This window comes from Stylophora pistillata, chromosome 9 (assembly GCF_964205215.1).
Source record: "Stylophora pistillata chromosome 9, jaStyPist1.2, whole genome shotgun sequence".
NCBI lineage: Eukaryota > Metazoa > Cnidaria > Anthozoa > Scleractinia > Pocilloporidae > Stylophora > Stylophora pistillata.
This window is the reverse complement of record NC_142527.1, coordinates 15795201-15822452: the sequence shown is the minus strand read 5'-3', so window position 1 is coordinate 15822452 and position 27252 is coordinate 15795201. Positions and strand designations below refer to the sequence as shown.

The following is a 27252-nucleotide window of genomic DNA, read 5'->3' as shown; positions in this document are numbered from 1 at the left end:
CCTAACGGGAATCCTGAGATTTTGACATCCTTGCTGACTCATTTATTGGTACTTAACTCGCTGACTTTCCGGTTGAGCGACTGTTTAACTGACTGGTTGAATGACTTTTTGACTGGCTGGGTGATTGGCTTGCTGACAGACTTATTAGTGGGTAAATACTGTCTTTCCGTCTAATGGGTTGACCGAATCACTAGTACCTGAATGAGTCACTGACTTGTTGACTATCTTTCTGAGCGACTGGAAATGGACTGACTAACTGAGTGGTTACTGACTTGCACACTAAGTGACCGGGTAACTGACTGAGTGACAGACTTGCTAGTACTTGACCATCTGACAAACTCTTACGCTACCTGGCTGACCCATAGGTGATTGACTGGCTTAGTGACCAGTTCACTGAGTGGTTTAGCGAATTACTGGTATCCAACTGTGTATCTTAATGGTTGACTGGGCTGCCGACCCATTAATGAATGCACGGATAAATGACTATCCAACTTAATGACAAGTGAGCAGCTAACTAATTGGTTTACCACCTTGCTAATTGACTGGTGACTGACTTAATAGAAAACAAATAAAAAATATAAACAAAGTGGTGACTGGCTTACTGGCTGACTGACTGGCCGACTTCGTCGGTGGTACCTGACCAGTAGACTGACTAGTTGACTGACACATTGGTTCCTGAGGCCTCTTTGATTGGTCGACTGATGGGTTGACTGACCTTCATACCGACTGGCGACTGAAAGGCTGGGTGAGTGGCTGGTGGACTGACTGGATGACTGAATGATTGAAGTGGTAGTTGACTGGGTACCGGACTGGTCAACCGCCTTGCCAAGCGACTGGCGACTGCGTCGTATTTTGAGTCGTGACTCACCAGCTCACTGGCTGGTTTACTGACTCGCTGCCTGAATGTTTGAGTAACCCAGTCCTACTTAAATGGTTATCTGACTAGTTAACTGATTTGCTGCCCGATTTGTGATTGAATGGCTGGGTGAGTGGCTGGTGGACTGACTGGATGACTGAATGATTGAAGTGGTACTGACTCGCTGGTTTTCTGACTCGCTGTCTGAATGTTTGAGTAACCCAGTCCTACTTAAATGGTTATCTGACTAGTTAACTGATTTGCTGCCCGTCTTGTGATTGAAAGGCTGGGTGAGTAGCTGGTGGACTGACTGGATGACTGAATGATTGAAGTGGTACTTGACTGGCTACCGGACTGGTCAACCGCCTTGTCAAGCGACTGGCGACTGCGTCGTATTTTGAGTCGTGACTGACCAGCTCACTGGCTGGTTTACTGACTCGCTCTCTGAATGTTTGAGTAACCCAGTCCTACTTAAATGGTTATCTGACTAGTTAACTGATTTGCTGGCCGACTTGTGATTGAATGGCTAAGTGACGGGTGACTGATGGCCTGACTGGCCGTTTGACTAATTGGCTCTCGGAATGGGTGATATTTCTCTGGTTAACTGACCTGCTGAGCGATTCGTTACTGTGTGGCTAATTGAATGGTGACTCACTGGCTGCGTGGTTGTCTGAAAGGCTGAGTATGGTACCTGACTGGCTACGTGAATGGTTAACTGACTTTGTTACCGACTAGTGACTTCCAGGCCAATCGAGTACTGCGTGACTGGTATGTAGCCAGTTAACTGAGCTGCTCATCTTGTGGTGACTTGGAGGCTATTTTAAGTGTTGACTGTCTCGCTTGTTGATTGACTGGGTCACTGACTGTTTGACTGACGTAAGAGTACTTGGTATGCCACTTCCTTGGTTAACTAGTTTGCACAGCTAATGGTTCACTGATTCACCGCTACTTGACTGGGTATCTGATTGGTAAACTGACATGCTGACCGATGAGTGACTAATTCACCCACTGACTCGTGACTGACTGGCTGGTTTACCGACTGGATGACTAAATAGTTGACTAACTCACTGGTACTTGATGGTCAGCAAGTCAATTAACCACTCCGATAGTCATTGTGGTGCAGCTGAGTCAATCAAGCATTTAGCCATACAATAAGTCATCCAGCCAGTAAGTGACCAGTAGGTAGGCCAGCCAGTCACTAGTTAGTCAGCAACTCAGTTAAAAGGTCAGTTAGCCAGTCAAGTACCACTGAGTCAGTCAACCATTTAGTCATCCAGTCAGTCAACCAGCCAGTCAGTCACCAGTCAATGGAAGAGGCAGTCACCGGTCGGTCAGCAAGTCAGTTAACCAGTCACATACCCAGTTAGGTACCAGTGAATCAGTCAACCATTAGCTGAGCAAATAAGTGAACCAAGTAAATAATCACTCAAGTACCACCAAGTCAGTGACCCAGTCAGTCACCCAGTCAGTCGACAAGCGAGACAGTCAATACTAAAATAGCCTCCAGGTCACCACTCGGTGAGCAACTTAGTTAACTAGTTAGATAGCTGGTCTAATACCATTCACCTTGTCAACCTCTCAGTCAGCCAGTTAATCAGCACTAAATTAGCCACGCAGTCACCAGTCGGTAACTAAGTCAGTTAACTAGTCACATAGCCATTCAGGTACGATAAGGGTAGTCATCCCTTTATTTAGCCAGTCAGACCACCAAACCGTCAGCCAGTCAGTAACAATTCTATTAGCCACTCAGTAATGAATCGCTCAGCAGGTCAATTAACCAGACAAATATCACTTTAACAGTCACCCATTCAGAGAGTAATCTGGTCAATCGGCCAGTCAGGCCGTCAATCACCTGTCAATTGGCCACTCAATCACAAGTCGGCCAGCAAATCAGTTGACCAGTCAGTTAACCACTTAAGGTGGACTGGGTCACTCAAACATTCAGACAAGGAGTGAGTAAACAAGCCAGTCATCTGATAAGTTGCGACGGAAAAGGCGACGCAGTCGTGAGTCGTTCGGTAAGTTGGTTAACCAGTCCGATAACCAGTCAAGTACCACGTAGTCATTCAACCATTCAGTCATCCAGTCAGTCCACCAGCCACTCACCCAGCCACTCTGTCACAAGTCGGTAAGCAAGTCAGTCAACCCATAAGTCATCCAATGACATAGGCGTTAGGAACCAATGAGTCAGTCAACTAGTCAGTCATTTGGTAAGGTACTACTGACGAGGTCGCCCAGTCAGTCAGCCAGTCAGCCAGTCACAACTTTGTTAGCTAGTCAGTCACAAGTCGCTTATTAAGTCAGTCACCAGTCAATTAGAAAGGTGGTAAACCAATCAGTAAGCTCGTCACTTGTCAGTAAGTCAGATAGTCACTAAGCCGTGCATTCATTAATGGGTCCGCAACCCAGTCAACCATTGAGATACACAGTCGGATACCAGTGATTCACTCAACCAATTGGTGAAGTAGTCAATAGGCCAATCAGCTATGGGTCAGCCAGATAGCGTAACAGTTTGTCAGCCCATCAAGTACTAGCAAGTCTGTCACTCAGTCTGTCACTCAGCCACTCAGTGAGCAATTTGCTAACCACTCAGTTAGTCAAGCATTACTAGTCGTTCAGTAAGGTAGTCAACAAGTCAGTCGGTGAGGTACCAGTGATTAGTTCAAACCATTAGACGGTCAGGCAGTAATCACACACCAATAAGTCTGTCAGCAAGTGAATCACGTAGCCAATCAATTAGTCATTTAACCCGTCAGTCTATCAGTCGCTCAACCAGGAGGTCAGTAGTGAACAATCAGCCAGTAAACCATCAGTCACTAACCCGTCAGTTGCCACTAGGCTAACATCGCACTTAGAGAGCAAGTAAATTAACCAGTCTGATAACCAGTCAATTACCACTAAGAAAGTCAATCATTCAGTCATCCAGTCAGTCCGCCAGGCACTTAGCCAGCTATTCCGTAGTCGGTCAGCAAGTCAGGTAACTGTTCAGATAGCCAGTCAAATGCCACTGAGTAGGCCCACCATTCAGTCACTCACTCAGTCAACCTGCCAGTCAGCATCTCAATCACCATTCAGCTAGGCACTTAGTTGCCAGTCGGTCAGCAACTCAGCTAACTAGTCAGACAGCCAGTCAAGTACCACTGAGTCATGCAGTCAGTCCACAAGACACTCAGACAGTTAGTCACCAGGCAGTTAGTCACCTAGTCAGCAGTCGGTCAGCAAGTTAGTTAACCGGTTAGATAGCCAAGCAAGGACCTCTGAGTCAGCCAACCGTTCAGTCAGTTACTCAGTTAATCAGCCAGTCAGCATCTCAATTACCATTCAACGAGGCACTTAGTCACAAGTCGGTCACGAACTTAGTTAACCAGTCAGATAGCAAGTCAAGTGCTTCTGAGCCAGTCAACCATTCATTAATCGGGTGAGTCAACCAGCCAGTCGACCAGTCAGTCAGTAGTAATTTTATTAGTGACGTTGGGTTCATTTAATCAGCACGTCGACTAACCAAACACATAGCCAGTCAATTACTATTGATTTACTCAGTCTTTCTATCAGCCGCTTGGTCAGCGAGTCGCTTAGTCACCAGTGGATTAGCCGACCAGTCACCAGTTGTACACCAAGTGAGTTAACCAGGCAGATATGCAGTCCAGTACCATTAAGACAGTTTACCTTTCAGTCGGCCGGTAAGTCAATCAGGCAGTGAGCCAGTCAGTCAGTGCGATGTTAGCCGAGTGGCAACTGACTAGTTACTGACTGATGGTTTACTGGCTGATGGTTAACTACTTGAACGGCTGACTAACTGGCTAACTAATTGGTTATTTAGGTGCTTGAGTAACTGGTTGAGTGAGACGTTGTCCGACTCACTGAGTTAATGGTTACTGACTAATTGACGGCTAAACTAACTCACTAATAACTGACTGGCTGACTGACTGGCTGAATCACTCGCTCGTGCCTCACTAGCCCTCTGACTTGTTGACTGACGTGGTGACCGACTACTCACAAACTAATTGGCTGGTGACGGAATACTGATTTAACTAGTCGGTAACTCAGCGAGTTACTGAATGTTTAACTGACTGAATGAGTTAAAGATTCCTGAGCCGATTTACTCATTGATTGACTGACTCAATGGTAGCTGACTGGCCATTTGACCCGTTGACGGACGCACCGACTGAAAAATGATTAGCTAGGGTCACTCAACCATTCAGACAGCGAGTCAGTAAACCAGCCAATCAGCTGGTCAGTCACAACTCAATGAGCCACGCAGTCGCTAGTCGATCGTCGAGTCGGTTAGCCAGTCCGATAACCAGTCAAGTACCACTGAGTCAGTCAACCACACAGTCACCCAGTCAGTCCACCAGCCACTTACCCAGCCAATCAGTCACCAGTCGGTAAGCAAGTCACTCAACCCATCAGTCAACTAGTCAGATAGGCGTCAGGAACCAATGAGTCAGTCAACCAGTCCGTCAGCTTGTCAGGCACCACCGACGAGGTCGACCAGTCAGTCGGCCAGTCAGCCAGTCACTACTTTGTTAGCTAGTCGGTCACTAGTCGCTTATTCAGTCAGTCACCAGTCCCTTAGCAAGGTGGTAAACCAATCAGTCAACTGGTCACTTTCAGTAAGTCGGATAGTCACTTAGCCGTGCATTTATTAATGGTCCGCAACTCAGTCAACCATTGAGAGACACAGAAGGATACCAGTAATTCACTCAACCACTCAGTAAACTAGTCACTAAGCCAGTCAATCACCTATGGGTCAGCCAGGTAGCGTAACACTTTGTCAGCCGGTCAAGTACTAGCAAGTCTGTCACTCAGTCAGTCACTCGGCCACTCAGTGAGCAAGTCAGTAACCACTCAGTTCGTCAGTCCATTACCAGTCCCTCAGTAAGGTAGTCAACGAGTCAATTAGTCGGTCAGGTACCACTGATTAGGTCAACCCATTAAACGGTCAGACAGCAATCACCCACCAATAAGTCTGTCACCAAGTCAATCACCTAGCCAATCAACCAGTCATTTAACAAGTCAGTCAATAAGTCGCTCAACCAGGAAGTCACCGAGTTAAGTACCAATTAATAAGTCACCAGTCGGTCAGTAAGGCAGTCAACACCTCAGGATTCCAGTTAAGTAACAGTAGGTCGGTCAAGCCATCAGTCAGCCGGTCAAATATCATTGAGTCAGTCAAGAAGTCAGTCAGCCGGCGAGTCATCATTCAGTGAACTAGTTAGTAAACCAGTCAGTCAGTTAGTCAGGTACTAGTGGGTCATTCAATTAGTCAGTGAGCCTATTACTCAATCGTCAGTTAGACAGTCCGTCAGTAGTCGGCCACGAATGACTTAATTAACGCGTCAGACCGTCACTTAATCAGTCAGTCGCCAGTCAGTAATCTTTAAGTCTTTCAGTCAGTCAACCAGTTAGGGACCCAGTTAGTGAGCCGTTCATGAACCAGTGTGTCAATCAAACAGTTAGCCAGCGGATCAGGTACCAGTGAATAGTAAATCAAGTAGAACCAGTAAATAGGCTGGTCAGCTAGTAGTGAGTCAGGCAACCACTTAACCAGTCAGTTACCAGTCAATTAGCCAATCGTTTCTCAGTCAGTGCGTCAGTCAACAAGTCAGATTGCCAGTCAGCTACCAGTGAGTAAGTCAATCAGTCAGCCAATTGGCTCAGGAGCCATTAACTCAGTCAGTCAGTTAAACATTCAGTAACCCGCTCAAGTACCAACCAGTTAGTTCAAAAGTCCGTCACCAGTCAATTAGCCCGTCGGTAGTCGGTCACCACGTCGGTCAACAAGTCGGTGGGCTAGTGGGGCACTACCGAGTCACTCAACCAGTCAGTCAGCCGGTCAGGTACCAGTAAGTTAGATTACCCGTTAATCAGTCAGTAACGATTAACTCAGTCAGTCGGAATACTACTCACTCAACCAGTCACTTAACCAGTCACTCAAGCAGTCACTCAACCAATGAGTTAGCCAGTTAGTAAGCCGTTCAGGTACAAGTCAGTCAGCAGGTTAAGAATCAGCCATTTAACCATCAGTCAGTAACCAGTCAGTTGCCACTCGGTTAACATCGCACTCAGGCAGCAAATCAGTTAACCAGCCCGATAACCAGTCAAGTACCACTAGGTAAGTCAACCATTCAGTCATCCAGTCAGTCCACCAGGCACTCACCCAGTTAATCACCAGTCGATCAGCAAGTCAGGTAAACGGTCAGATAGCCAGTCAAGTGCCACTGAGTCAGCCGACCATTCAGTCACTCACTCACTCAACCTGCCAGTCACCATCTCAATCACCATTCAGCTAGGCACTTAGTCGCCAGTCGGTCAGCAACTCAGGTAACTAGTCAGACAGCCAGTCAAGTACCATTGAGTCATGCAGTCAGTCCACAAGACACTCAGCCAGTTAGTCTCCAGGCAGTTAGTCACTAAGTCAGGACTCGGTCAGCAAGTAAGTTAACTGGTTAGATAGCCAAGCAAGTACCACTAAATCAGCCAACCATTCAGTCAGTGAATCAGTCAACCAGCCAGTCAGCATCTCAATCACCATTCAACTAGGCACTTAGTCACAAGTCGGTCATTAAGTTTGTTAACCAGTCAGATAGTAAATGAAGTGCCACTGAGCCAGTCAACCATTCATTAATCGAGTCAGTCAACCAGCCAGTCGGCCAGTCAGTCAGCAGTCTATTATTCGCGACCAATTGGGCAGCAAGTCGACCAACCAGACAGATAGTCAGTCAAGTACCATTGAGTAACTCAGTCTTTCAATCAGCCACTCAGACAATGAGTCACTTACTCATTAGTCAACTAGCCGATCAGTCACCAGTTGTTCAGCAAGTCAGTTAACCAGTCAAATATCCAGTCCAACACCATTAAGTCCGTCAACCTTTCAGTCGGCCAGTCAGTCAATCATGCAGTCAGCCAGTTATCCAGCATTCAATGCGCCATTCGCTCACCATTCGATTCGCATGTCAGACAACCAGTCAGATAGCCAGTCAAGTACCACTGGGTCAGACAACTTCTTAGTCAGTCGGCTAGTCAACCAGCGAGTCAGCCAGTCAGTCACCAGTCAATTAGCCACTCAGTCACCAGTCGGTCAGCAATTAAGTTAGCTTGTCAAGTGCCAATGGTTTAGTCAACCTTTTCGTTAGCCGGTCAGTCAACAAGCCAGTCACCAGTCAATTACCTTCAGTCACCAGTCGGTAACCCGGTCACTTACCCAGTCAGATGGCCAGTCAAGTACCATTGAGCAGTCAACGTTTCAGTCATCTAGGCAGTCAACAAGGCAATTAGACACTCATTTACGAATCTGTCACGAAGTTAGGTAACGAGTCACAGCCACTCAGCTTCAACACACTGATTCAACCGATCAGTCAGAGAGTCACTCGTCACTCAGCAACCGGTAGGTGGTTAGCCAGTCTAATACCAGCTAGTATGTCAACCAGTCAGTCAGCCAGTCAGTCACCTTTGTTTTGCCAGTCACTCACCTGTCGGCCAACAACTTAGTAAAAAACAGTCAACCAGTCGGTCAGGCAGTCTCAAAGGAAACAATAAAATGTGGTTGATACTTGATGTTTCCTTAGGAATTTGGCCAGAGAGTGTAATGGGTCAAGTCTTGCTCAGTTCACGCTGAAAACACGGTTATACAAAAATTATCCGCAGACAACCCAAAAGCAGTTTATTTTACTAGATTGCATTGAAATCTGTAAGAAAATACTAAACTTTGCTTAATACTCGGTTTTCCTGCAAAACTTGGTTAGAGGGTGAAAAGGGTCAAGTCTTGCTCACCTCACCCTGAAAGCACGGTTTTGCCAAATTTATTTGCAAAGAAGCCAAAAGCAATCTTTTTGACTACATTGCATCGAAATCTAAGAGAAAACGCCAAAATTTGGTTGAGACCCGATCTTTCCTGCAAAATTTGGCCAGAGAGTGATATGTGCCAAATTTTGCTCAGCTGTGGCTCAAACCACGGTTTTACGATAAAGTATCTACGAACAAGCCAAATCCAACTGTTTTCATCAGACTGTATTAAAATCTATAAGAAAACACTAAAATTTGGATGAAACACGATGTTTCCTGCGAAATGTAGCCACAGAGTGGAATAGGTCGTCTTTCTCTAATATCGGTGAGAACTCGGTTTTGCAAAAAAGGATCTGCAAACACGTCAAAATCAATTTTTTTTGGAGAGATTGTGTTCAAATTTCTAAAAAAGCAAAATGTGGTTGATACTTTATGTTTCCTGGGATATTTAGCCAGAGAGTGAAATGGGTCAAGTCTTGCTGAACTCACTCTGACAACAGGCGTTTGCAAAAAGTATCTGCAAACAACCAAAAAGTAATTTGTTTGAATAGATTGCATTGAACTCTGCAAGAAACCACTAAAATTTCCTTCATACCTGGTGTTTCCTGCAAAACTTGGCCAGAGAGTAAAATAGGTGAATGGCTCAACTCACTCTGAAAATACGCTTTTGCAAAAACTATTTGCAAACAACCCAGAAGCACTTTTTTTACTAGATTGCATTGAAATCTGTGACAAAACACAAAAATTAGCTTAACACCCGGTGTTTCCTGCAAAACTTGGCCAGACAGTGAAATAAGTCAAGACTTGCTCATCGCCAAAAACACGGTTTTGCAAAAATTATCTGTAAAGCCAAAACAATTTTTTTGACTAGATTGCATCAAAATCTGAAAGACAACGCTAAAATTTAAATGATACCCGATCTTTCTAGCAACATTTGGACAGAGAGTAAATTGAAAATTTGCCAAGTCTTGCTCAACTCAAGCTGAAAAGACAGTTTTCCACCAGGTATCTACGAACAAGCCCAATCCAATTTTTTTTACCAGATTGGAATGAAATCTATAAGAAAAAACTAGAATTTAGTTTAAACACGATGTTTCCTGCGAAATGTGGCCACAGTGAGAAATGGGTTAAGTCTTGTTTAACTCAGGCTAAGAACTCGGATTTGCAAAAGGTATCTGCAAACTTGCCAAAACCAATTGTTTTCAATAGATCATTACAAAACATGTAAGAAAACACTAACATTAGGGTTTAGCGTTAGGGTCAGGGTTAGGGTTAGGAATATGGATGGCATTTTCCTACATGCTACCTTCAGAGTCTAACTGGGTTCTCTTGGGGCAGCATGCCAAGAAATGGCACGGGGTAGTTGTACGCGGAAAAGACGTGGCTACATAGAGTTTTGTCTGCGTTGGGGAAAATAAGAGAGAAGGCCCGATGGCTCAGCGACCTTTGATGGGGACGCTTTGACGGGGAAGCAGCGAGCCAAGGCGCGATCTTTTGGAGGCCTTTCGCTGTCTGAGCATTCGAAAGAACGGAGGGTGCGGCATCGTCCGTTGGTGAGAGAGGCTTGTGGCCGGAGATTGAGTTGTTTTATTGGCGACTGACTCCGATATGGGATAGCTACCTTGTGTATCCTGCCAGTAGTCATATGCTCGTCTCAAAGATTAAGCCATGCATGTCTAACTATAAGCACTAGTACTGTGAAACTTCGAATGGCTCATCAAATCAGTTATCGTTTATTTGATTGTACCGTTACTACTTGGATAACCGTAGTAATTCTAGAGTTACAGTTGCGAAAAGTCCCGACTGTCTTCGGAAGGGATGTATTTATTAGAGTAAAAACCAATGCAGATTTTGCCCGGTGTTGTGGTGAATCATAGTAACTAATGGAATCGCACGGTCTTTGCGCTGGCGATGTTTCATTGAAATATCTACCCCATCAACTGTCGATGGTAAGGTAGTGGCTTACCATGGTTGGAACGGGTGACAAAGAATTAGGGTTCGATTCCGGAGAGGGAGCCTGAGAAACGGCTACCACATCCAAGGAGGGCAGCAGGCGCGCAAATTACCCAATCCTGACTTAGGGAGGTAGTGACAAGAAATAACAATACAAGGCTTTACAATACAACGATTTATATGTTTTCCCCCACTTTCATCATTACATATGCAACCTTCCTTCCATCCCCAGATCCTCATTAACAAAATGCTTACCTTTTTTTCTGAAGCTTATAACTTCCCCAAAATAAAAGATTAAGACATGAAACTTATACACAATATAGCTAATTTCATATGGTTTATACCGCTTGAATTTCTCGTGATTTTACCAAATATTTTTTATTTTATTCATATTTATCTTTCAACTTTCAGAAAATGAGACGTGAAGATCATAACAAATGTCCAATTATTTTGCCAACATTTTATCAAAGTACAACAACTTATATACCATAATAAATATCTAAGTAAGGGAAATACATTGGTGTATTTATATTCTCTAAAGGTTTGAATCCACATGTGTTGGAGACGCTAACAGATTGAAAGGTTTAGGTAGTTACCCACTAGCCCTGATGCCAAAAGAAACTCATTAAAAAGTTAGGTTTTAAGTAAAGAAGCCGCTCTTTCACGTATGTATAGACCTGATTACTTACTATATTTGTACAAGGTCTCGTATCATTTGATATGAAATTTTAGAAGTTATCGCAGTTAGAGTTAAATTTAAGGTAACAACGTTAAAAATGATACCAAAAAAAATTCATAAAAAAATTAGGTTTTAAGTAAAGAAGCCGCATTTTCATGTATGTACAGACATGGTTACTTACTATATTTATACAAGGTTTCATATCATTTGATTAAAAAGTGTAGAAATTATCGCAGTTAGGGTTAGATTTTGGGTAACCACCTTAACATCTCTGGAGAATCAGGCTAAAAATATCTCAAAGAAGCCCAAATTTGGTGTGTACATAGTTTGCACCATTCCCCACTCAGTGATTTTAACTAACGTCCATTCCCTCTAATTTTAGAAATCTGACGGAAAGCAAAAAAACCTTGGTATAGGTATATATCCTACACAAGGCTTGACACGAAACTCAACCTTGAAACTAGGGCTAGATCGCAAAACTGCTGAAACCTTTATTCTTAAGAGTTGAGAGCTGAAATTTTCAGAGGATGCTTATGGCATACTTTCTATCACGTGCACCAAGTTTCAAGTGATTTCAATCAATATTTTGGAATTTTTAGCCCTTTTTCGTTAAATTTGCATATTTTGAGAATAGTGAGTGTTAGGGCTTAAGGGCTTTTCGCGTTTTTTTAAGCACCATCTCATTGAATGTCAACAAGTTATACATCGTTGGAAAGTTCGTATTAAGGACTACAACTTCATGTATTCAAAAGTATTGAAATAATTACTGCGCATGCGCTGGAGACAAAAAAAGCTCGAAAAAAGGGGTTTTTTGAGTCTGTTTTTGCAGGGCTAAGAAACCTTAAAATTCAAACGAAATTGACACAAAATGATATACATATGATTGTCCATTTTCTTAACAATGGTTTTCTGTAATTGGTTTAAAAAAGAATTCATTTGAGATTTTTTTATGAATTTTCTTGTAACACGAGTCTCATATGTACGCTCTGCGGACCTATGTTTTTGACTTTTAAAAATTCGTAAAAAACTCACTTTTTATCGGTTTTCTGTTAAACTTACACCGATATCATTACAATTAAAAGTAGTTTTGATTAAAGTTAAAAACGGATTGATTTTTCCAACCTTTTCCGTCTTCTTTTACACGCCTTAAATCTTAAGCGTTTCTATCCATTCACCTAATACTTACACATACAATGGAACAGTTTCCGTACTTAATGCCTGCTAAGTTTGAAGGTCGGAACAATGAGGGCTTTTGAGTAACAGTAGATTTAGTGTGCCTGTCCATTTCACGATTACGCTATTTTCGCCTAACTCCTGACGTTTGAAAAATTCTAAAAAATTAACAAAACATTAACTGTATCTTATTTCACCAGCATAAGATAGAACATTAAACGACGTTATCTACCATTTAAATTTTGTTGAAACTTTTAAAATTAAATATTTGCTGTGATTGACAGAGGTCAACCTTAATTGACAGGTAGCAATCAACCTAATTTGCCTAAATTAAGAACACCATAAGAAAATCAAATGTCTCATCTCTTATGCCTGTAGGTTTGAAGTTGTTCAACAATAAGGTTATTGAGTTACAGTAGAATGAATGAATGCTACCCTTGGCCAAAAAATCCAAGATGGCGGACATCAAATAGGATACCCTCATGGGTACTGCTCTAACTCCTCAACCTGTGATGCTCTTCACTTGCAATTTATGAGAGTACTACAAGAGGTATAGAACTAGTCACACACCCAATATAAATACATTTCTTCAAGAGAATGGAGTTACGTTAGTTTGAAGATTGACTAGGAAAACATCAAAAATGGGCTAAGGTGTAAAAGTGAGAAAAACTCAGTCTTAAGGTCTGGAGACCACTCAGAAAGCGCTAGAGGCTGTTGTTGGGGATTATTGAGCGTATAGCAGGAGTTTCAAAGAAATTCAAAATTTTGACCAAAATGGCCATGCTACCCCTTTGCCAATAAATCCAAGATGGCAGACATCAAATGGGATGCCCTCATGGGAACTGCTCTAATTCCTTAACCTGTCATGCTCTTGACTTGCAATTTAAGAGAGTACTACATGAGGTATAGAACTAGTCACTTACCAAATATGAATACATTTCTTCAAGAGACAATGGAGTTAAGATAGTTTGAAGATTGACTAGCAAAACTTCAAAAATGTGCAAAGGGGTAAAAGTGAGAAAAACAGTCTTAAGGTCTCGAGACCACTCAAAAAGTGCTAGAAGTTGTTGTTAGGGATCATTGAGCCTATAGCAGGAGTTTCAGGGAAATTTAAAATTTTGATCAAAATGGCCATGCTTTGGCCAATTTAAAATTTTGATCAAAATGGCCATGCCTTGGCCAAAATATCCAAGATGGCGAACACCAAATGGGGTGCTATCATGGCAACTACTACAACTAACGAATCTCTAAGGATGTGGAATTGTAATTTTTGTGAGACATAGACATGGCGTGGAACTAGTTTGCTGAGATTTGAAGTAGTTAGATGCCTAATGAAAAGAGATATTGCAGCTGGAAGATTGACAAGTCAAACGTGTCAGATGGGCTAAGGGGTATAAGTGAGAATATCTTTGTTGTTGGAAAGAATAATGGACTTCAAATTTTTTTATCAAACAACAACATATTATATATTGTTAGAAAGGTGTTGACGAGAGGAACTTTTTGGTGTATTTAAAACCCTTCAATGCGCAGGCCTTGGACTATGCCTAGGACTAAGACTATGATTGTGACTAGCGCTCTTACAATGACAATGATTATGACTGGCTAGGAAGATTACTATTACTAATACTAGGACGATAGATTTGACTATGTCCAAGAGTAACGCCATGGACATGGTTATTGTCATAGTCATAGTCCTCCTAATCATAGTCAGAGTACTAGTCATAGTCAGACAGTCATGGTCATAGTCATAGTTTTGGTCATGGCTATGACTTTAATAATGACTATGACCATACTATGGTTGTGACTATGGCTAAGACTATGACTATGACTGATACTAGGAGTCATAACCATAGTATCGTCATAGTCGTTATCAAAGTCATAGCCATGACAAAAACTATGACTATGACTATGACTATGTCTTACTGTGACTAGGACTATGGCTATGACTATAGCTATGACAAGGACTAGGACTATGACTATGACTATGGCCTTACTCATAGGCATAGTCATATCTATAGTCATAGTATCAAGTATAGTCATAGCTATAGCCATAGTCACAACCATAGTATGTTCATAGTCATTTTGAAAGTCATAGCCATGTCATAAACTATGACTATGACTATGACTATGTCTGACTATGACTAGGACTATGGCTATGACTATGACTATTACTGTTACTATGACAAACACTATGACTTTGACTAGGAATAGGACGAGGACTATGTCTATGTCTATGGCCTTACTCTTAGCCATAGTCATATCCATAGTCATAGTATCAGTAATACTCATAGTCATAGCCGTAGTCAAAATCATAGTATCGTCATAGTCATTATCACAGTCATAGCCATGACAAAAACTGATTATGACTATGTCTGACTATGACTATGACTATGGCTATGTCTATGACTGTGACTATGGCCCTACTCCTAGCCATAGTCATATCTATAGTCGTAGTATCAGGTATAGTTATAGTGATAGCCATAGTGACAACCATAGTATGTTTATAGTCATTATCAGTAATAGCCATGTCACAAACTATGACTATGTCTGACTATGACTAGGACTATAGCTATGACTATGACTATGACTATTACCATGACTATCACTATGACTTTGACTAGGACTAGGACTAGGACTAGGACTATGCCTATGAATGGGGCCCTAACCCTTTAGGGTAACCGTTTGGGGTAAATTAGGGTGTGGTTGTGACTGTGACTGGCTGTGACTGGTTACCTAACTTCGTTACCGACTCGGGACTGACCTGGTTGCCTGGTTGACTGCCTCTTTGACTGAAACGTTGACTGGCTCAATGATACTAGAGTGGCGATCTCACCCTATATCTAAAAGATAAGGACTAACCCTGGTCGTTTATTTAAGAGCTAAGGAATAACCCAATCGCTAACCCTAACCGATATTTATTCCTAGCCATACCCCTATCCCTAGACCTAACCTAAATTTATTCTCGACCTCTACTTTACCCTACCCTTAACCGTTATTTACTCCTTACCCTAACCCTAATTTAGAGTTAGCGTTATACGGTTGGGGTAAGAATAAATTATTGCATTGATGAGCCTAGAGAAATTTTACTAACCCTAGCCGTAACCCTCAGAGGTTAGGGTTAGAGAAGAATTAGGATTAGGGTTAGGAATATGGATAGTATTAAACTCCGGTTAGGTTGGGGTTAGGGTTAAATTAGGATGAGGGTTAGGAATAAAACTACAGTTAGGGTTAAATTTTATAACTTTTAGGCATAACTTTTAGGATAATTTTTAACGGTTAGATTAGGGTTAGGGTTAAATTACGATGAGGGTTAGAAATAAAATTAGGGTTAGGGTTAACTTGATAACTTTTAGGATTAGGGATAAGTATAAATTAAAGTTGGGGTCAGGGTTAGGGTTAGGAATATGGATAGCATTTTCCTACATGCTACTCTTAGAGTCTAACCGGGTTCTGTTGGGGCAGCATGTCAGGAGATGGCACGGGGTAGTTGTACGCGGAAAAGACGTGGCATACATAGAGGTTTGTCTGCGCTGGGCAAATTAAGAGAGAAGGCATGTCTAAGCATAAGCACTAGTACTGTGAAACTTCGAATGGCTCATTAAATCAGTTATCGGATTTTTGATTGTACCCTTACTACTTGGATAACCGTAACAATTGTAGAGGTTACAGTTGCGAAAAGTCCCGACTGTCTTCGGAAGGGATGTATTTATTAGAGTAAAAACCAATGCAGATTTTGCCCGGTGTTGTGGTGAATCATAGTAACTAATGGAATCACACGGCTTTTGCGCTGCCGATGATTTATTCAAATATCTATCCCATCAACTGTCGATGGTAAGGTAGTGACTTACCATGGCTGCAACGGGTGACGAAGAATTAGGGTTCGATTCCAGAGAGGGAGCCTGAGAAACGGCTACCACATCCAAGGAAGGCAGCAGGCGCGCAGATTACCCAATCCTTACTCAGGGAGGTAGTGATAAGATATAACAATACAAGGCTTTTGTAAGTCTTGTAATTGGAATGAGTACAACCTAAATCCTTTAACGAGAATCCATTGGAGGGTAGGTCTGTTGCCAGAAACCGCGGTAATTCCAACTTCAATGGCGTATATTAAGGTTGTTGCAGTTAACAAGCCCCTAATTGGATCTCGGGATAGCCCGGCCGGTCTGCCCCAAGGTACGTCACTGGCCGAGCTTTTCCTCCTCGCAGAGACTGGGTGTGCTCTTACCTGAGTGTGCTCGGGATCTGGGACGTTTACTTTGAAAAAATTAGAGTGTTCAAAGCAAGCCGGTGCGTGAATACGTAAGCCTGGAATAATGGAATAGGACTTTGGTTCTAAAAGGACGTAAAGACAGCAGAGTGACAATAACTCTCAAAAAAGAAACAACATCTTTGAATTTAAATTTACAAGACATGTCATGACATTCTCATGTCATCTTTACTTGCAAATGAGCATTTAACTGTTGTACATTTGAATATAAATTAAGGGACGTTACACACTACGTGTCCGGGCTTACGTTACATTTGAATGTAAAAACGCGAAAAATGTAATTAGCACGCGCTTGACTAGATCAAAAAATAAATAAATAAATATAGTAATAATAAAAATAGATTAGAAGACCAAGGAACAACGTAATTAAAAGGAAAGAGACAATTCTAGGTTTTTCAATTGCTGATTAAGGATGGGTTTTTTCCACTTAATATGCAATGCCTCTTTGATCTTAATTTGGTATTTTGAAGCGGCAGAATCTAAGATCGTGAAAGATTCAGTATCACAAGAGTCAAGACAGGCCCTTGATGATTGCAGGTGCTTGTAAATATGCGAAGTTTTGAGAATACTTCTATCGAAGTAAGCAAAGCTGAGTTGGATTTGAATTTTCTTAAAAACTGTTTATCCTTCAATGTGTTTCCGATGTCCATCTGTTTTCAACTGCCTAACATAAGTAGACATGATGTACATGCTATTCGAAAACGCCTATTAAGTGCTATCGCCAAACGAAGAAAGGAACTCTGTAAGTTAACCATAGTGAGAGACAGATTAGCGGTGCAAATCAATGCCATTGTCAGCAACATCGATGGATACATCCTCCATGGAACTATTAATTATAATGTAAAGAAGGCTGTGAAACGTGTTATCGCCACTCACGAGAAGAAACTTAGAAAGTTTAACGCGAAACGTGGTTCTACCGTTTGCTTCAACGGTCCAAAACTTGCCAGTGAGATAAATTGTGATAGTGGTAGCTATCAAAGATATCTTACCGCAACAGATAAACGGTTTAAGCTCCAACCCACCAATCCAACTAAAGTATTTTCACTTTTAAATAAACTAGACAAGTCAAAGGCAACAGGCCTTGACAAAATATCTGCTAGGCTTATCAGGGAATGTGCTGATCTCATTTGTGTGCCGATATGTGATATTTTCAATCAATCTATTAGCCAAGGGACGTTCCCAGACGACTGGAAATATGCAAGGATTACCCCTCTTTATAAACAAGGTGACCGCGGTGATGCTAACAATTACCGCCCAATATCGGTGATTCCAATAATGGCGAAGGTGTTTGAAAGGATAGTTTATGAACAGTTATATGCCTATTTGGAAGAGCACGATATTTTATGTCAAAACCAATCAGGGTTTCGTGCTAATCATTCAACTGTAACAGCTTTGTTGGAAGCGACAGATTCTTGGGCATATAATATTGATAACGAGAAAATCAATGGAGTCATTTTTCTAGATTTGAAAAAAGCTTTTGACACTGTTGATCATCAGATCCTTCTATCGAAACTAAACTATTATGGTATACATGGAAAATCTTTCAGATGGTTTCAGTCATATTTGGAAAACCGAACACAAAAATGCTCTGTCAACGGGTCGCTGTCCAGTAGCTACTCGTTGACTTGCGGCGTCCCTCAAGGGACCATTCTCGGTCCATTATTGTTCTTATTATATATCAACGATCTTCCAAATTGCTTATCAAATTGTAAACCGAGAATGTATGCCGATGACACGCACCTCACATATGCGGGAAGCAATCTTGAGAACGTTCAGTTTTGTCTAAATGAAGACCTAGAAAACGTCTTCAACTGGCTACAAGCGAACAAACTCATAGGGTCGAGGCAGAGACTGAATACTCTCACAGCTTCACCAACAATTAGAATGAACAATACTCAAGTGAGCCAGGTTTCAGCTACAAAATCGCTTGGTGTAATAATAGACGATAAACTCGATTGGCATGGTCACATCGAAAAACTAACGAAAAAGATCGCCTCTGGTATCGGGGCCCTAAAGCGAATTAGGCACCTGATCCCAGCATCAACCTTACATCTCATCTACCAAGCTTTAGTAAAACCTCACTTTGATTACTGTGACATTGTTTGGGGTAGCTGTGGGAAAACGCTACGAGACAAACTGCAGAAATTGCAGAATAGAGCAGCCCGTGTGTTGACATTCTCTAACTATGATGCTGATGCAACTGAGCTACTCGAGTTTTTAGGGTGGAAAAATCTTGCACGCCAGCAGGAAATCCATAAAGCCACCATGATGTTTAGATGTCTGCACGGGCTAGCTCCAAGGTATCTATATTCAAAGTTTACGTGGCGTGACTCTGCTTATGACCTCAGGGACTCTGAAAATAAGCTTAATGTTCCACTACCGCGCACTAATTATTACAGAGAAAGCTTTAGCTACAATGGCGCCACATTATGGAACAGTTTACCACGCGATATAAGGAACACAGAGTCTCTGGGGTTATTTAAACGTAAGATCAATGACATTTTTTAAGTCTAACGCACGGCATTCACGGAAAACAGCTTTAGTGTTATAGTATGTAGTTTTAATTTTAAATATCTTAGCGTATGTGATATGTATTTTTATAGGCTGATGAATTGATCGTGTCTAAATAAAGATTACAATACAATACAAAAAGAAAGTCACCAACCTCTCGTCGCACAATCTCACGTCCGAACAATTGGAAATACTTAAATATGGTCCTTCACACTCTATCTGTCCTCCTAACATTAGCAAAACGGATGTCTTCTCTTGTTTTGAGCTGATTAATCGCACCATGGTCAGAAATCTACTCGACAGAGAGCTAAAGGGAAACTGGTCGCAGACCTTTCTCATCTTGCCCATTCGTACGTTTCTTCCCACCAACCTTCTGCAGCGGACTTAAAGAAATGTAGGATACTAAAGGATTTGAGGAGGAACAAGGACATTGTAATACTGAAGCCTGAAAAACGAACTGGCTTGGTATTCATGGACAGGAAAGCCTACGAAGAAAGTATTTTTTCCATTATCAGAGAAACTTCTAAGTTTAAGGTTAATGATAACGATCCTACATTACAAAGGGAGGGTAAATTACAACGTTATTTAAGAGCGCATAAAAATAAGGGCCACTTAGAAAAAGATACGTGTGAGAGAATCTATCCAACTGGTTCTCAATCAGCCAGGTTTTATGGGCTACCTAAAATGCACAAGGCTCGGCAGCCTAATGAAACACCTCCTTTTCGACCCATAGTATCTTCAATAGGTACCTACATTTACAATTTATCTAAAATCCCTTGTAATCCTCTAGAGCCACATGTCCCGCGTGAATACAACGTCCGCGACACGTTTTCATTTGTACGTGAAATCAACCAGTTATCAACCTTAGGGAAGTTCATGTTATCTTTCGATGTCTTATAAAGTTGTTGTTTCTTTTTTGAGAGTTATTGTCACTCTGCTGTCTTTACGTCCTTTTAGAACCAAAGTCCTATTCCATTATTCCATGCTTACGTATTCCCGCACTGGCTTGCTTTGAACACTCTCATTTGTTCAAAGTAAACGTTCCAGATCCCGAGCACACTCAGGTAAGAGCACAACCAGTCTCTGCGAGGAAAAAACGCTTGGCTAGTAACCTACCTTGGGGCAGACCGGCCGGGCTATCCCAAGATCCAATTAGGGGCTTCTCAACTGCAACAACTTTAATGTACGCTATTGAAGCTGGATCTACCGCGGTTTCTGGCAACAGACTTACCCTCCAATTGATCCTCGTTAAAGGATTTAGGTTATACTCACTCCAATTACAAGACTTGCAAAAGCCTTGTATTGTTATATCTTGTCACTACCTCCCTGAGTCAAGATTGGGTAATCTGCACGCCTACTGCCTTCCTTGGATGTGGTAGACGTTTCTCAGGCTCCCTCTCCGGAATCGAACCCTAATTCTTCGTCACCCGTTGCAACCATGGTGACTCACTACTTTACCATCGACAGTTGATGGGATAGATATTTGAATAAAACATCGCCAGCGCAAAGACCGTGCGATTCCATTAGTTTCTATGATTCACCACAACACCGGGCAAAATCTGCATTGGTTTTTACTCTAATAAATACATCCCTTCCGAAGACAGTCGGGACTTTTCGCAACCGTAACCTCTAGAATTACTACGGCTATCCAAGTAGTAACGGTACAATCAAATAAACGATAACTAATTTAATGAGCCATTCGAAGTTTCCCAGTACTAGTGCTTATACTTAGACATGCATGGCTTAATCTTTGAGACAAGCATATGACTACTGTCAGGATACACAAGGTAGCTATCCCATATCGGAGTCAGTGGCCAATGAAACAACTCAAACTCCGGCCACAAGCCTATCCCGCTAACGGACGATGCCGCAACTTCCGTTCTTTTGATCGCTCAGACAGCGAAAAGCCACCAAAAGATCGCGCCTTGGCTCGTTGCTCCCCCGTCAAGGCGGCCCTATCAAAGGTCGCCGAGCCATCGGGCCTTCTCTTTTATTTTTCCCAACGCAGACAAAACTCAATGTATGCCACGTCTTTTCCGCGTACAACTACCCCGTGCCATTTCCTGGCATGCTGCCCCAACAGAACCCGATTAGACTCTGAAGGTAGGATGTAGGAGAATGCTATCCATATTCCTAACCCTAACCATGATCCTAACTCTCAACCCTAATGTTAGTGTTTTCTTACATATTTTGTAATGATCTATTGAAAACAATTGGTTTTGGCAAGTTTGCAGATACCTTTTGCAAATCCGAGTTCTTAGCCCTACTTGAACAAGACTTTACCCATTTCTCACTGTGGCCATATTTCGCAGGAAATATCGTGTTTAAACTAAATTCTAGTTTTTTCTTATAGATGTCATTACCATCTGGTCAAAAAATTGGATTTGGCTTGTTCGTAGATACATTGTGGAAAACTGTCTTTTCAGCTTGAGTTGAGAAAGACTCAACAAGTCTTTACTCTCTGTCTAAATGTTGCTGGAGAGATCGGGTATCATACAAATCTTAGCGTTCTCTTTCAGATTTCGTAGCAATTTAATCAAAAATATTCCTTTGCCTTCTTTGCACATACTTTTTGCAAAACCGTGTTTTCGGCGTGGGATGAGCAAGTCTTGACTTATTTTACTGTCTGGCCAACCTTTGCAGGTAACACCGGGTTTTAATCAAATTTTTGTGTTTTGTTACAGATTTCAATGCAATCTAGTAAAAAAAAAAGTGCTTTTGGGTTGTTTGCAAATACTTTTTGCAAGAGCGTATTTTCAGAGTGAGTGGAGCAAGACTTCACCCATTTCACTCTCTGGCCAAATTTGCAGGAAACACCAGGTATGAAGGAAATTTTAGTGGTTTCTTACAGAGTTCAATGCAATCTAGTCAAGCAAATTACTTTTTGGTTATTTGCAGATACTTTTTGCAAACGCCTGTCGTCAGAGTGAGTTCAGCAAGACTTGACCCATTTCATTCTCTGGCTAAATATCCCAGGAAACATAAAGTATAAACCACATTTTGTTAAAGAAATTTGAACAAAATCTCTTCCAAACACTTGGTTTTGACGTGTTTGCAGCTACTTTTTTGCAAAACCGAGTTCTCAGCGAGATTTGAGAAAGACGACCTATTCCATTCTGTGGCCACATATCTCAGGAAACATCATGTTTCATTCAAATTTTAGTGTTTCCTTATACATTTTAATACAATCTGATGAAAACAGTTGGATTTAGCTTTTTCGTAGATACTTTATCATAAAACCGTGGTTTGAGCCACAGCTGAGCAAAACTTGGCGCATATCACTCTCTGGCCAAATTTTGCAGGAAAGATCGGGTCTTAACCAAATTTTGGCGTTTTCTCTTAGATTTCGCTGCAATGTAGTCAAAAAGATTCCTTTTGGCTTCGTTGCAGATAAATTTTGCAAAAGCATGCTTTCAGCGTGAGTTGAGCAAGACTTGACCCTTTTCACCCTCTAAAGAAGTTTTGCAGGAAAACCGGGTATTAAGCAAATTTTAGTATTTTCTTCCAGATTTCAATGTCATCTAGTAAAATAAACTGCCTTTCGGTTGTTTGCGGATACCTTTTGCATAACCGTGTTTTCAGCGTGAACTGAGCAAGACTTGACCCATTTCACTCTCTGACCAAATTCCCAAGGAAACATCAAGTATCAACCACATTTCATTTTTTCCTCAGAGACTGCCTTACCGAGTGGTTGACATTTTTTAACTAAGTTGTTGTCCGACAGGTAAATGACTGGCAAACCAAAGGTGACTAAGTGGCTGACTGGCTGGTTGACATACTAGCTGGTATCACACTGGCTGACTACCTACCGGTTGCTGAGTGACGAGTGACTCTCTGACTGATTGGTTGAATCAGTGTGTTAAAGCTGACTGGCTGTGACTCGTTACCTAACTTCGTGACAGGTTCGTGAATGAGTGTCTAATTGCCTTGTTGACTGCCTAGATGACTAAAACGTTGACTGCTCAATGGTACTTGACTGGCCATCTGACTGGGTAAGTGACCGGGTTACCAACTGGTGACTGAAGGTAATTGACTGGTGACTGGCTTGTTGACTGACCGGCTAAAGAAAAGGTTGACTGAGGCATTGGCACTTGACAGGCTAACTTAATTGCTGACCGACTGGTGACTGAGTGGCTAATTGACTAGTGACGACTGGTTGGCTGAGTGGCCGACTGACTAAGAAGTTGTCTGACCAAGTGGTACTTGGCTATCTGGCTGGTTGTCTGACCTGCGAGTCGACTGGTGAGGGAATGGCTCATTGAATGCTGACTAACTGGCTGACTGCCTGTTCGACTGTCTGGCCGACTGAAAGATTGACGGAGTCATTGGTATTGGACTGGATATTTGACTGGTTAACTGACTTGCTGAACAACTGGTGACTGATCGGCTAGTCAACTAATGATTAAGTGACTCATTGACTGAGTGGCTGATTAAGAGTGATTTAGTCAATGGTACTTGACTGGCTATCTGTCTGGTTAGTCGACTTCCACCCCAATTGGTCGCGAATAATAGACTGCTGAATTACTGGCCGACTGGCTGGTTGACTGACTCGGTTAATGAATGGTTGACTCGCTCAGTGGAACTTGACGCTATCTGACTTGTTAACTAACTTGGTGACCGACTTGTGACTAAGTGCCTAGTTGAATGGTGATTGAGATGCGACTGGCTGGTTGACTCAGTGAATAACTGAATGCTTGAATGACTCACTGGTATTTGCTTGGCTATCTAACCGGTTAACTAACTTGCTGACCAACTGCTGACTGAGTGACTAACCGACTAACCTGGTGACTAACTGGCTGTGTCTTGTGGACTGACTGCATGACTCAATGGTACTTAACTGGCTGTGTGATTACTTACCTGAGTTTCTGATCGACTGGCGACCAAGTGCTTAGCCGAATGGTGATTGAGATGGTGACTGGCAGGCTGACTGAGTGAGTGACTGAATGGTCGGCTGACTCAGTGGCACTTGACTGGCTATCTGACCAGTTACCTGACTTGCTGATCGACTGGTGACTAACTGGTCGAGTGCCTGGTGGAATGAGTGGATGACTGGGTGGTGGTACTTGACTGGCTTTCGTACAGGTTAACTGACTTGCTGCCTGAGTGCGATGTTAACCGAGTGGTAACTGACTGGTTATTGACTGATGGTTAACTGGCTGATTGTTAACTTGCTTACTTACTTGTACCCCAACGGCTGACTAGCTGGCTAACTGATTTTTTATCTAACTGCTCAAGTGACTGGTTAAGTGAGTGGTTGTCGGACTGATTGAGTTAATGGTTACTAACTGATTGACGGGTAAACTAACTAACTCATACCTAACCGGCTGACTGACTGGTGGAGTGACTCGCTTTTTCCTCACCAGCCCTCCGACTCGTCGACCGACATGGTGACCGACTACCGACGAACCGGTGACGGACTTGTGAACCAACTGGTTGGTACCTGAGCGGGATACTGTATCTCTAACTGACTGACTGAGTTAAAGGTTCCCGAGCCTTTAACTGGTGACTGACTGATTGAATAAATCACTGGTAGCCGACTAGCGATCTGACTTGTTGACGGAAGCACTGACTGGGAAACGATTGGGTAATTAACTGGGAACTGACTGGTTAATTGGTTGAATGACCCACTACTAGCTGACCAGCCTATTAACTGGTGTCCTATGTGGTTGGCTGACTGGTTAACTAAACTTCTGACGAATTGTTGACTCACCAGTTAACTGACTTCTTAAATGAGTGATTGGTGACGTGGTGACCGACTGGTCGACTAACTCAGCGGTACTTGATCTGCTGACCAACCGGTTGACCTAGCTGCCGGTTCCTGAACGGCTGACTAACTGGGTTCCTAACTGAATGACTGACTGAACGACTTCAAGATTATTGACTGGCGAGTGACTGACTTAACGGGAATCCTGAGATTTTGACATCCTTGCTGACTCATTTATTGGTACTTAACTCGCTGACTTTCTGGTTGAGCGACTGTTTAACTGACTGGTTGAATGACTTTTTGACTGGCTGGGTGATTGGCCTGCTGACAGACTTATTAGTGGGTAAATACTCTCTTTCCGTCTAATGGGTTGACCTAATCACTAGTACCTGACCGAGTCACTGACTTGTTGACTATCTTTCTGAGCGACTGGAAACTGACTGAGTAACTGAGTGGCTACTGACTTGCACACTAAGTGACCGGGTGACTGACTGAGTGACAGACTTGCTAGTACTTGACCATCTGACAAACTCTTACGCTACCTGGCTGACCCATAGGTGATTGACTGGCTTAGTGACCACTACACTGAGTGGTTGGGCGAGTTACTGGTATCCAACTGTGTATCTTAATGGTTGACTGGGCTGCCGACCCATTAATGAATGCACGGCTAAATGACTATCCAACTTAATGACAAGTGACCAGCTAACTAATTGCTTTATCACCTTGCTAATTGACTGGTGACTGACTTAATAATAAACAAATAAAAAATATAAACAAAGTGGTGACTGGCTTACTGGCTGACTGACTGGCCGACTTCGTCGGTGGTACCTGACCAGTAGACTGACTAGTTGACTGACACATTGGCTCCTGAGGCGTCTTTGATTGGTCGACTGACGGGTTGACTGATCTTCATACCGACTGGCGACTGAAAGGCTGGTGGACTGACTGGATGACTGAATGGTTGAAGTGGTACTTGACTGGCTACCGGACTGGTCAACCGCCTTGCCAAGCGACTGGCGACTGCGTCGTATTTTGAGTCGTGTCTGACCAGCTCACTGGCTGGTTTACTGACTCGCTGTCTGAATGTTTGAGTAACCCAGTCCTACTTAAATGGTTATCTGACTAGTTAACTGATTTGCTGGCCGACTTGTGATTGAATGGCTAAGTGACGGGTGACTGATGGCCTGACTGGCCGTTTGACTAATTGGCTCTCGGAATGGGTGATATTTCTCTGGTTAACTGACCTGCTGAGCGATTCGTTACTGTGTGGCTAATTGAATGGTGACTGACTGGCTGACTGCGTGGTTGTCTGAAAGGCTGAGTATCCCAATGGTACCTGACTGGCTATGTGAATGGTTAACTGACTTTCTTACCGACTAGTGACCGCCAGGCCAATCGAGTATTGAGTGACTGGTATCTAGCCAGTTAACTGAGTTCCTCATCTTGTGGTGACTTTGAGGCTATTTTAGTGTTGACTGTCTCGCTTGTTGATTGACTGGGTGACTGACTGTTTGACTGACGTAAGAGTACTTGGTATGCCACTTGCTTGGTTAACTAGTTTGCACAGCTAATGGTTCACTGATTCACCGCTACTTGACCGGGTATCTGATTTGTAAACTGACATGCTGACCGATCAGTGACTAATTCACCCACTGACTCGTGACTGACTGGCTGGTTTACCGACTGGATGACTAAAGAGTTGACTGACTCACTGGTACTTCACTGGCTGTCTGATCTGTTAGCTGAGTTGCTCACAGACTGGTGACTGATTGGCCTATGTACTGGTCACTTACTGCCTGGTTGACTTATTGTATGACTGAAAGCTCGACTGAGTCAGTTGCACTTTACTTACCGGAGTAGTTAAGTGACTTCCTCACCGATTGGTGAACTGGTAATTAATGGGCTGGTGACTGACATGCTGACTGAAAAACGACGGGCTAATTGATGGTCAGCAAGTCAATTAACCACTCCGCCGATAGTCAGTGTGGTGCAACTGAGTCAATCAAGCATTCAGTCATACAATAAGTCATCCAGGCAGTAAGTGACCAGTAGGTAGGCCAGCCAGTCACTAGTGAGTCAGCAACTCAGTTAAAAGGTCAGTTAGCCAGTCAAGTACCACTGAGTCAGTCAACCATTTAGTCATCCAGTCAGTCAACCAGCCAGTCAGTCACCAGTCAATGGGAGGCAGTCACCGGTCGGTCAGCAAGTCAGTTAACCAGTCACATACCCAGTTAAGTACCAGTGAATCAGTAAACCATTAGCTGAGCAAATAAGTAAATAATCACTCAAGAACCACTAAGTCAGTAATCCAGTCAGTCACCCAG

The 27252-nt window shown here is 42.6% G+C and overlaps 1 pseudogene; it reads right to left on the bottom strand.

Annotated features, from left to right (window-relative positions):
* Nucleotides 1-20140: 20140 nt before the first annotated feature.
* On the bottom strand, nt 20141-21011 carry LOC148723528 (small subunit ribosomal RNA; annotated as a pseudogene; the record flags this gene model as incomplete).
* Nucleotides 21012-27252: the final 6241 nt, after the last annotated feature.